Raw genomic sequence first — 12,025 nt, forward strand, 5'->3', positions numbered from 1 at the left:
CTTGGTTATTTAGTAGTGTATTGTTTAGCCTCCATGTGTTTGTACTTTTTACAGATTTTTTTCTGTGATTGATATCTAGTCTCATAGCACTGTGTTCAGAAAAGATGCTTGATATGATTTCAATTTTCTTAAATTTACCAAGGCTTGATTTGTGGCCCAAGATAGGATCTATCCTGGAGAATGTTCCATGAGCACTTGAGAAGAAAGTGTATTCTGTTGTTTCTGGATGGAATGTCCTATAAATATCAATTAAGTCTATCTTGTTTAATGTATTATTTAAAGCCTGTGTTTCCTTATTTATTTTCATTTTGGATGATCTGTCCATTGGTGAAAGCTAGGTGTTAAAGTCCCCTACTATGATTGTGTTACTGTTGATTTCCCCTTTTATGGCTGTTATCATTTGCCTTATGTATTGAGGTGTTCCTATGTTGGGTGCATAAATATTTACAATTGTTATATCTTCTTGGATTGATCCCATGATCATTATGTACTGTCCTTGTCTCTTGTAATAGTCTTCATTTTAAAGTCTATTTTGTATGATATGAGAATTGCTACTTCAGCTTTCTTTTGATTTCCATTTGCATGGAATATCTTTTTCCATCCCCTCGCTTTCAGTCTGTATGTGTCCCTAGGTCTGAAGTGGATCTCTTGTAGACAGTATATACAGGGCTTGTTTTTGTATCCATTCAGCCAGTCTATGTCTTTTGGTTGGAGCATTTAATCCATTTACACTCAAGGTAGTTATTGATATGCATGTTCCTATTACCATTTTCTTAATTTGGGGGGGGTTGTTATTGTAGGTCTTTTCCTCTCTTGTGTTTCCTGCCTAGAGAAGTTCCTTTAGCATTTGTTGTAAAGCTGGTTTGGTGGTGCTGAATTCTTTTGGCTTCTGCCTGTCTGTAAAGATTTTAATTTCTCCGTCAAATCTGAATGAGATCCTTGCTGGGTAGAGTAATCTTGGTTGTAGGTTTTTCCCTTTTAATATTTAAATCTCTTTAAATATAACCTGCTACTCCCTTCTGGCTTGCAGAGTTTCTGCTAAAAGATCAGATGTTAACCTTATGGGATTCCCTTATATGTTATTTGTTGTTTTGCCCTTGCTGCTTTTAATAATTTTCTTTGTATTTAATTTTTGATAGTTTGATTAATATGTGTCTTGGCGTGTTTCTCCTTTGATTTATCCTGTATGGGACTGTCTGCACTTCCTGGACTTGACTGACTTTTTCCTTTCCCATATTAAGGAAATTTTCCACTATAGTTTTCAACTATAATCTCTTCAAATATTTTCTCAGTCTCTTTCTTTTACTCTTCTTCTTCTGGGACCCCTATATTGGAATATTGCTGCATTTGGTGTTGCCCCAGAGGTCTCTGAGACTGTCCTCAATCCTTTTCATTCTTTTCTCTTTATTCTGCTCCACAGTAGTTATTTCTACTATTTTATCTTCCATGTCACTTATCCGTTCTTCTGCCTCAGTTATTCTGCTATTGACTCCTTCTAGAGAATTTTTAACTTCATTTATTGTGTTGTTCATCATTGTTTGTTTACTCTTTAGTTCTTCTAGGTCCTTGTTAAGTGTTTCTTGTATTTTCTCCATTCTATTTCCAAGATTTTGGATCATGTTTACAATCTTTACTCTGAATTGTTTTTCAGGTAGACTGCCTATTTCCTCTTCATTTGTTTGGTCTTGTGGGTTTTTGCCTTGCTCCATCACCTGCTGTGTGTTTCTCTGTCTTCTGAGTTTGCTTAATTTACTGTGTTTGGGCCTCCTTTTTTGCAAGCTGCAGGTTTGTAGTACCAGTTGTTTTTGGTGTCTGCCCACAGGCTAAGGTTGTGAAGGCTTCCTGGTGGAGGAGACTGGTGCCTGTGTCCTGGTGGATGAGGCTGGATCTTGTCTTTCTGGTGGGCAGGACTGTGTCCAGTGGTGTGTTTTGGAGTGTCTTTTAACTCAGTATGATTTTAGGCAGCCTCTCTGGTAATGGCTGGGGTTGTGTTCCTTTCTTGCTAGTTGTTTGGCATAGGGTGTCCAGCACTCCAGCTTGCTGGTCAGTGAGTGGAGCTGGGTATTCACGTTGAGATGGAGATCTCTGTGAGAGCTTTCCCTGTTTGATATTACATGGAGTTGGGAGGTCTCTGGCAGACCAATGTCCTGAACTCGGCTCTCCCACCTCAGAGGCACAGGCCTGACACCCGGCCAGAGCACCAAAACCCTGTCAGCCACACAGCTCAGAAGAAACGAGAGGGAAAAAAAGAAAGAATAAGATAAAATTATTAAAATAAAAAATAATTATTAAAAATAAAAAAGAATTAAAAATAAAAAAGAAAGAAAGAAGAGAGCAACCAAACCAAAAAACAAATCCACGAATGATAACAAACGCTAAAAGCTATACTAAAAACAAACAAAATAAAGGACAGACTGAACCACAGGACAAATGGTGAAAGCAAAGCTATACAGACAAAATCACACAAAGAAACATATACATACACACTCACAAAAAGTGAAAAAGGAAAAAATAATATATCTATATATATATATAAAAGGAAGAGAGTAATCAAATCAATAAACAAATCTACCAATGATAATAAACTCTAAATACTAAACTAAGATAAACACAGAACCAGAAACAAATTAGATGCAGAAAGCAAACCCCAAGTCTGCACTTGCTCCCAAAGTCCACCGCCTCAATTTTGCAATGATTCATTGTCTATTCAGGTATTCCACAGATGCAGGGTACATCAAGTTGGTTGTGGACATTTAATCCACTGCTCCTGAGGCTGCTGGAAGAAATTTCCCTTTCTCTTCTTTGTTCGCACAGCTCCTAGGGTTCAGCTTTGGATTTGGCCTTGCCTCTGCGTGTAGGTCACCTGAGGTCATCTCCTTTGTTCAGACAGGACGGGGTTAAAGAAGCAGCTGATTAGGGGGCTCTGGCTCACTCAGGCAGTGGGCATGGAGGGGTACGGAATGCAAGGTTAGTCTTTGGCGGCAGAGGCCAGCGTGATGTTGCAACAGCCTGAGGCATGCCGTGTGTTCTCCCAGGGAAGTTGTCCCTGGATCACGGGACCCTGGCAGTGGTGGGCTGCATAGGCTCCTTGGAGGGGAGAGCGACCTGTGCTTAACAACAGGCTTCTTGGTGGCTGCAGCAGCAGCCTTAGCATTTCATGCACGTCTCTGGTGTCTGTGCTGATAGCCACGGCTCACACCCATCTCTGGAGCTCGTTTAGGTGGTGCTCTGAATCCATTCTCCTCCTGCACCCCGAAACAATGGTTTCTTGCCTCTTAGGCAGTTCCAGACTTTTTCCCAGACTCCCTCCTGGTTAGCTGTGGTGCACTAGCCCCCTTCAGGCTGTGTTCATGCAGCCAACCCCAGTCCTCTCCCTGGGATCTGACCTCTGAAGCCAGAGCCCAGCTCACAGCCCCTACCAACCCCAGTGGGTGGGCAGACAAGCCTCTCGGGCTGGTGAGTGCTGGTCAGCACCGATCCTCTGTGCGGGAATCTCTCCACTTTTCCCTCTGCACCCCTGTTGCTGCACTTTCCTCCGTGGCTCCGAAGCTTCCCCCCCATCCACCCCCAGTCTCTGCTAGTGAAGAGCTTCCTAGTGCGGCAACTTTTCCTCCTTCACAGCTCCCTCCCAGAGGTGCAGGTCCTGTCCCTATTCTTTAGTCTCTGTTTTTTCTTTTTTCTTTTTCCCTACCCAGGTACGTGGGGAGTTTCTTTCCTTTTGGGAAGTCTGAGGTCGTCTTCTGCCACTGCTCAGTAGGTGTTCTGTAGGAGTTGTTCCACATGTAGATATATTTCTGATGTATTTGAGGGGAGGAAGGTAATCTCCACGTCTTACTCCTCCACCCTCTTGAAGGTCTCTGCCTTATACAGTTTTATCCCCATTTTTACAAACGAGGAAATAAAACTCAGAGAGTTTCAGTAATTTTCCCAAAGCCAAACAGCTATTGAGTGGCAGAATCAGGATGTAATCCTAGTCTGTTTACCTTCAAAGGCTAAGCCCTTATCATAACAAAACTCAATAAATACTTACCTTTATCAAATTATATTACAGCCTAGTGGTTTATTGGCACAATCCTAAATAAGAGTGAGAAAGAAAGAAATAGCATTGTTCATGGAGTCAACCAAAATTTCTAGAGCAGATGCCAGATGCCTGGCCCTGTTTGGGATTCAGCAGTGAAAAAGACAGGAAGAGTCCTGCTCTTGTAAAGCACGTAGTGGGGAGTGGAGATGGGTGCAGCTTGGGTGAGGGATTTCAGCTTGCTGGGCCTCTGTTTCCTCATCTGGAAAATGGGAAGGGGTGTTCCTAATTCTATGAGATTGTTCAGCCCTCACATTCTCTGATTCCATAGGAAGTATTTGTTTTCCAGTCTCTTTAAAATTCAGTCAGGCCATGAGCTGTGATGAATGTTGTTAGCTCCTCCCCAAATCAACTGTTTCCACCCTTTTCCTCTGTTCAGGGCTTTCCTCAACATGATTCACAATCAATCAAGTCACAGAACCTAAGGGGGTACCCAGCAGAAGAATAACAACACTGGCTTCTCAGGAGCTCTGCGGTCTACCTGGCCAGGTAAACTTAACTCACCTGGCCCAGGGTGGCCATCTCAGGCACAAACCGCGTTTTTCCACTTTGTCTTTAAGTTACTTGTTGAAATAACTGCACAAATATAACAAAGACATCAAATTAGGCATCCTCTGCCCCCAGTGCCTATTAATAAATTAAGCACTTTTCTGCCACTTTAATGATAAAGATAATGCATTTCTTTTAACCATTCTGCTGTCCTTATTATTTTTAATTTTTGTTGATATTTGTATTGACTACATCTTTCAATATTTTAAAAACAGACTCTTGATTTAGGTTCTTCCAGACCCAACCTTTAGAGGTAAGGGTTTTGTTGTTATATTTCTATTATGTTTCCTTTAAAAGTCATTTTCCTATTAAAATGGAATTAAGTCAACTATATAGGCATTTATCTTATTATATTGATGAAATTAACACATAGAGGGCAGTAGTACAAGTTGATTGGACTTGAGAACCTCTAATAGCACAGTTAAATATACATATAAACCAAAGTACATGCTGAGTGAGACCCCTCCCCTTTTTCCTCCCTCCATAGACCCGATTCCTTGAAATATAGGGAGATGAAAAAACATGAGTGTAAAGAACTTGAGAGACCATTTCCCAGGGTCTCTGAGACAAAGCCAGTATCTCGGTATCTCTCAGCCCACATGGTTTGTTCATCTCTCTCTCATATTCTCCATCTGCCCCTCAAGCTGCAGCTTCAAAACATGGGAACTCCACATTAATTGATCCCAGTGCCTAACTCAGCTTTGGGCATAAAGGCTGTGATCAGTGATTGTTCAACAAATGGATAAGTGAGGCCCCTCTGCTGAGGGGAGGGGTGTGGGGCCAGGAGGAAGAGGCTCAAATGGAAAGGGAAGAAGGGAGTTTAGGTAGAACTCTTGAGAGAAAGGGCACAGGGATGAGCACAGCCTGCCCACCAAAATACCACTTTTACACTTCACCCATTCACCACCACAAGCCTCGTCTTCCAGAGGCCAACACTCACACAAGCCTGCACCTTTCAAACTGAAAGCCCAAGATTCAAGCCAGGTATTTCTGGGTCCAGAGTCCTGCCTCCGGAGAAACAAAGGGCTGTGAGACTGCAGACAGCATGTCAGGTGTCCAGCCACGGGGCCACCCGACCAGGTTGGAAGTGCCCCATCCGATGCTGAAGGCGGATCTCTGTCCCCTCTCTGAAGCATGGCAATTTGAGTCAGAGGCGCTCGGCAACCAACCCCTCCTCTCTGGGCACCCTCCTTGGGGTTCTGCCAACCCCATCTCCAAGCCTGGAGGTCTGGCCTGGGAGCTGCACGAGGGCTCCGCTGGTGCTCCGGCGCCCTCTAGCGGCTGTCCTCTCTAACGCCAACTCTCAGCCTTTCCTGCCTGCCTCCCTACCCAGTTGCGGGGGGGCGGGGGGCTGCACTTGCCTTGGGCACCCGCCAGCCTGATTTCGTTCCTCCTTTAAGTGCCCTGCAGAGGTTTAGGTTCTCTTGCATAAGGAACGTCTTTTAGTCAATACACCTTAAACCTGATAAGGTTGCTTCTAGAATTAACCTGAAATACTGTATTTCTCTCCTGATGCTTCCAACGGGAAGCAGTTCTAGTTTTCAAAGTCAGAAGAAAGTTATCAATATGATATTCTGAGCCAGATGGAAAAGAAACATTTTAGAAAGTTTGTGCTTTTTGAATGGACCTTTAATTTAAGACAGAATAAAGGAATTCCCCTGTGGATTCCTTAACTGGATACACATAAAATCTGTTTACTTTATTGACTCAATTGTGACATTTAAAATAGAAAGCTAGGACTGTGCATGAGAAGTTCTTCTTCACAAAACATTCACATTAACAGGGATGGCTGCAGACAGTGACTCTGTACAAATTTAATCACATCTATCGGGTAAATATTGCACTGGCTCCGAGAGAGCAAAATAATAAGACTCAAGCCTGCTCCTCCCAGTGAAGGTGGGAGCCCCCCTCCCCACCATCATCCCCAACTCAGTCAAGGTCATCAGTGCCCATGGTGCCACCACAGTAATTATCTCCAGGGAACCTGAGTTTCTTAGTGAGAGGAGTAATCAAGAGGGCTATGGTTCTGAGCATCTAAGAGTCAAAGTGATAAAATTGTTGTTCACAGTTTAGAGATGAGCCCACCACAGGCTAGCTTAGATGGGTCCCCCGACACCTAGGAGTGCACCAAAATCATAGGACAAGGATAAACCTTCCCAAATAAGTCATCCTTATCACCTTCCACTTTCCAAGACTTGCCTTCAGGCCTTCAATGTTTACTGAGTTAAAAGCTACTGGTTCTCAAGATGCTTTCCCAAGAATACAGCAGCCAAAGAAAGGACTTCCCAGCATTTCCTAACTTAGGGAAAACATATACTATATGTCATATATATTGAATATTTAGTAGTTCATAGACTAAACAGAAAGCTCCCACATAAATGAGATTTCTAGTACAGAAAAGACTGAAAGTATACATAGGCATTGCTATGTTTTTACTCTGCAGTCACAAGTTTTAGCAGATTGGCTGAATTTAATGCTGATTGAGGTTCTACTCTATATTGTCCATTTCAAATAGCGTAGAAAACCAGCACATCTTGACTGACGCATTGATTGAGCTTGATTTTGGACTTATCCCAACCTCCACAAGAACACCTCACTCAAAGAAAGGATGTGTCACTCCAACCCCCTTAATTTTAATAACATGCTTCCCTCAAAAGAAAAACCATTCTAGAATTTTTAGGACATCCTAAAACTAAAGTTCTGTAATCTGTCTTTACCATCTACATTCAATCAAGAGAAAGGCAAAGTTAAAGGGAACTTTATTATCATATGCTGGCAGGTCACTTCTAATACACTATAGGATGGTCTTGAACCATTTGACATTTTATTTTAAGTGCATTTAAAATTTTCTGGCTTGATATTCTGTGATTCCAGGGTACTAGCTCCTGTTGCCAAGGAAATATGACTTTCAGTTACTGCAGGGATCCAAAGGGGCTTTTGTTTGTTTTTTAAAATATTAACATGACCAAAAAAAGTAAATACAGAGAATAAATTCAGCCCCTTTCTTCTTCAAAATGCATGAAAGACAGATCCTCTGGTCACATCTCTGATGAAAAAATACAAAGATTCATGAAGTGACTTTCCCAACTGGTATAGAGACTTTCTCCCAATCAGTGGGTCTGGTACCATCAGAGTCCTTTTCTCCTTCTTTGTTCTGGGTTGAGACCTCTCTGACAGTGGGGGCCGTTGATTATACACAATACTAACTACTCATCTCCAACATGTTTACCTCCATGGAAAAATCCTTTCTTTACATGAATAAAGGTGGCCATAAAGGTCCAGGCCTTTATTATATTTCAGAAAATTTGTAAAGAGAAGACAGATAAATGCATGGTACAAACCATATAAATACATTCAGCTGGGTTCCAAAAGATTCAAATGCAGATGAGAATAAAGATTCCACCATTAACCCATTTTTTCCCTCTGTGATTATTCCTTCTGATTGGTATAATCTAAAGGTTTTCAGTCATGATGGTAGACTCAAATCATCTGATGATGGGAAGAATCAAAGCCTCTATTTTTTGGAATACTACATAAAACTTCTCTGGAAACAGATAACATCTTTGCTTCCTACTAACTGAAATGCAGTATTTTAAAATCAGAAGTCCACGTGCAGATCAAGAAACCCTGTAGTACAAGGCACTTTTTAATCAAAACCTCCAAAAGCAGGGTCTCCTTAAGACAAACCATGGATTCAAGCAAAACGCCATGTTTCTACCAGAGACCTGAAGATAAACAGAAGTCTTTTAAGTACAATTAAAAAAACAACGCACAAATCTCAGAGCAACTATTTTTAAAGAAATATTCAGAAGCTGTAACAAAGTGCTTGTCTCATGCTGGGAAGGTCACTGCTCCTAATAAATTATGCTGGGATGAGCACTCACAGGAATGGTATAGGTTTGATGTCCATGAGCATTTTCACACGGTAATACGTTAGGAGACCTTTGGTTCTATCATAGGCAAGCTCTTCTCACTGAACCATTAAAAACAGCCCAGGATTCAACAGCCACTCCTACTATGGAGGGATACTTCCTTTTATGTAACACTCAGGGGAAATCACCTAGTTTTGATGTGGTTTGAGTTTCATCCTGTGAAACCATCAGAACTTCCCACCAGAGATAAATGAGAAGATTCTGGCCTTTATTAGTATGAAGGATTAACACAGGTGTCCTGGCTGTACTCGCCAACCCTTCTATTTTTATCCACCTCCCTACATGTGAGTACTTTTGACCTACTCTGAGCTCAGACCCCTGATCTATTAGAGTGACTTTGTCAGTCTTTCTTTAAAAATGGACCGGCAATAAAATGAATTTAACCTAGAAGCAGGAGCTCAGTAAGGGAAATGAAAACATCAGAAGTTATCTAATCACAGCCACAGCCATCCAGAGCTCTGTCTTATCTGCTGGGTAATAAAAATGGGACCTTCCTAAACTTGAAGGGCATCAAATGAAGTAAGTGAAGTTGTTGCTTGTCTCTGGCTTTTGGGGGGATTGCTATGCAGCTTAACCAGTGTATACTAACTACAAAACATTGGCATGGATTTGAAACACCTGTGTACTAGGAAAGTTTTTTGGGGGAGGGGGGAATGCGTTTTGACATAAAGTAAAAAATAAAACACAAACGTCTTTGAGAACAGGGATTGTTAAGCGGGCAGTAGAAGGAAGGAATGGAGAGAAAAGAATATCTCCTCTAAGTGAAAGCAGCTTTTCCAAAAGAGTAGCGTTCAGTATCAGTTTAAGGAGAGCACTTTAAAATACTTGGACAGCTCAAAACTGCTGTTGAGGGAACCTAAAACCAAGTGAGCCAAGAACAACCACAGTAGTGCTGTTAAAATCCTGGCAAAGCAGCCAGAGGATGAAGAGTTGGTTTTGCATAGTTTTGAACACAGGAGTAAAGAAGCAGAGGCAGCTCCTCCCAAAGGCATTGAAATCCTATGGCATCAGTGGGTCAGTTGCAGGGGGCAGGGGGTGGGGATGGAGGGTGTTTGTCTCTCAAAATCTCCCTACCCCACCCCACTACTCCGTTCACCCTTCCTCCGTCCACCTCCGGAGCCCCAGGGGCAGCACTTCTTAAGCTCGAGCCCCCAGGGACCATCTCTGCAGCCAGGATTCTTCCCAGAGCCTGGCAAGTTCTGGGAATGGAAGCCAGGATTGCAAGGCCGCCTGAGGCGCGGTGGGACCTGCGGGGGGGGGGGGCAGGGGGGGCAGGGGGGACCGGAGCCTTAAAGCCCACCCACGGCCTTCAAGGCGAAGGATAAACGGATCTTCCTAACAGTACCTCTCAGGGGTCAGCTTGCTCCCCACCCGACGGTGGTCAATACTCACTTGACGCCGCAAGGACCACCTCCTAACTGTCCCCCTCAATTCCACCCTAAGGGTCCTTGGGCATCTGTGATAGCGCGGTCCTGACCACTTTAGTCGGCTGTGGCCAGCGCTTCAGGGGTCCCTCCAGTCCCATCCCTGTCCCCTCCCCGTGGTACTTTATCAAATAGAGGAAGGAGCGCAGAGGGAGTTGGCTGAATCAAGGAACCTGCGAACCTATGGATGAGTTTTAAGCTAGACAGCCCGAGATGCGGTTCAATAGTATTGGAACCTATGGGGTGGGGAGGGAGATAGGGAGGTTAGGAAGCTGAGAGATTGAGTCTCACCGCGGCGGTCCAGCCCCGGGACCCCGCACAGCCCCCGCTCCCTCCTCGCTTCCCCGCCGTCAGGAGGAGGGATGCTGCGACCCCAGCCGGGACTCTGCCTCTCCCCTCCTCATTCAGCTCAGGACTGGCAGGTCGGCCCCCTCTCCACCCCCGCCAGGCCGAGCTAGCCGGGCGGAGGGCAGGGGCGAGAGGAGGGACCAAAGTTCCCCTGGACTAAGACGCTGCGCGCAGCTCTTCCTAAACAGCAGCGCCGGGTCGGAGCGAGCCCCTGCACCTCAAAAGTTGGTCTTCGGCCGCAGCCTCGGTACGCGGTGCAGGGTCCCGACCAACTTACCTGGCGCGGGGACCCGAGGGCGGACTGGGCTTCGGCTGTCGGGGTCCAACCAGAGCGCAGCTGCGGTGCGGCCGTGGGCGGGGCCGCGGTCGGCCTAGGGGGTCGTGCCGCCCTCCGCTCGGGCGCCGGGGCAGCTCAGCGACCGTGGAGGGAAGAGATGCCGAGCGGGAAGTGAGGGCTGCGCGGGGACCCGAACTCCATGCCGGGTGGTGAGGCGGGGCCGTTCGTCCCTCAGTCACTCGGGGAGAGGAGTCGGGGCGCCGGAGAGAGGGGCGGAGCGGGAGGGAGGAAACGGGGCGCGACCGGGCAGCTGGGGACCGCGGCTCCGCCGAGAGCCTCCACCTTCTGACGAAACCCGCGCGCCCCGCCGCCCGCGCGCTGCCGGCTCCGAGGCCTGGGCGCGAGCGCCCCCTGGGGACCCCGGCGGAGGAGGCAGCGGGGAGCGGAGCGCGCCGCCCCGCCCCGCCGGGAGGGCGTCCTGGACAGGGGTGAGTCCCGGATGAGGGGTCCCGCTGGTGGCGGCCGCAGCCCAGGCTCCCCGCCCGGCCCGGTCGCTCACCCCGGGTTCCTGGGGATACGTCACCTGGGGACCTCCTCTTCAGGGGAAAGCGAGACTATCTGGAAAGGAGTGGGAGTGATGCTACTTTTTGCACACATTCCAGAAAACTTATTGGATCTGTGCTCAACTGCCACCAAAAACGGTGACGAGATTGCTCATCTTTACATCTTCTGTGTCTACAAAAGAGCCTGTCATAAGGAGCCTGGTAATTATTTTTTAGTAAATAAGTGCATGAATAAATGAATGGACATTGTGGCTTTTTTCATCCCATAATGTCTTCCCGAATACATCCACTTCACAAATAGATATAAGATAAAGAAATGCTTGGGGAGCACCAATGTTTAAAAATAAATACAAACACACTGTCCTATGTAAGGGGTAACCACGGCCCCATGTTATGAAGCACTTTAGAAAGGAAGTGTGGCTTTACTCTTCCAAACTTATTAAAAGTTGAATTCAAACAAATGAGCGCTGTAGGTGTATACTGTGAATTGCTCCTGATTGTTTCTCCAGCAGTAGATAAACTAGACAGCTGCATTCTCTCAGCATAGAACCACACATTTGTCAGAACCACAAATTGGACTTCAGAATCCATAAGGTTCAAAAAAGGCAGTCTCTGACATTGGAATGACATGGAGGATATTACCTACAGTGTGGACAGGGAGACAGGGACATAGGCGGGTCTTCCTCCCCATCTTCTTAAGGCACATCTAACAAGACCTCTCTTCATGTAAAGAGGTTATCAGCCAAGGGCTTTTCTCCAACCAGAGTTCTCAATTTCAAAGGCCAGAGAAGAAGTAATAGGATGAGGAACAGGTACACCACTAATGGTTCTGTAGAGGCAATTAGGAAGATCTT

The 12,025-nt window shown here is 45.4% G+C and overlaps 1 protein-coding gene across 1 annotated transcript in view; it reads right to left on the reverse strand.

The window, feature by feature from the left end:
- Window positions 1-10,946, reverse strand: part of CPNE4 (copine 4) — a 573,815-nt gene extending 562,869 nt beyond the window's left edge. The window contains exon 1 of the mRNA XM_027086619.1: window positions 10,609-10,946. The gene's annotated coding sequence lies outside the window, so the exon portion shown is untranslated. The remainder of the gene's footprint in view (window positions 1-10,608) is intronic.
- Between the last annotated feature and the right edge of the window lie 1,079 nt (window positions 10,947-12,025).

The sequence above is a fragment of the Aethalodelphis obliquidens genome, unplaced genomic scaffold (assembly GCF_003676395.1).
Source record: "Aethalodelphis obliquidens isolate GAN/ISIS:26980383/991018 unplaced genomic scaffold, ASM367639v1 scaffold56, whole genome shotgun sequence".
Taxonomy (NCBI): domain Eukaryota; kingdom Metazoa; phylum Chordata; class Mammalia; order Artiodactyla; family Delphinidae; genus Aethalodelphis; species Aethalodelphis obliquidens.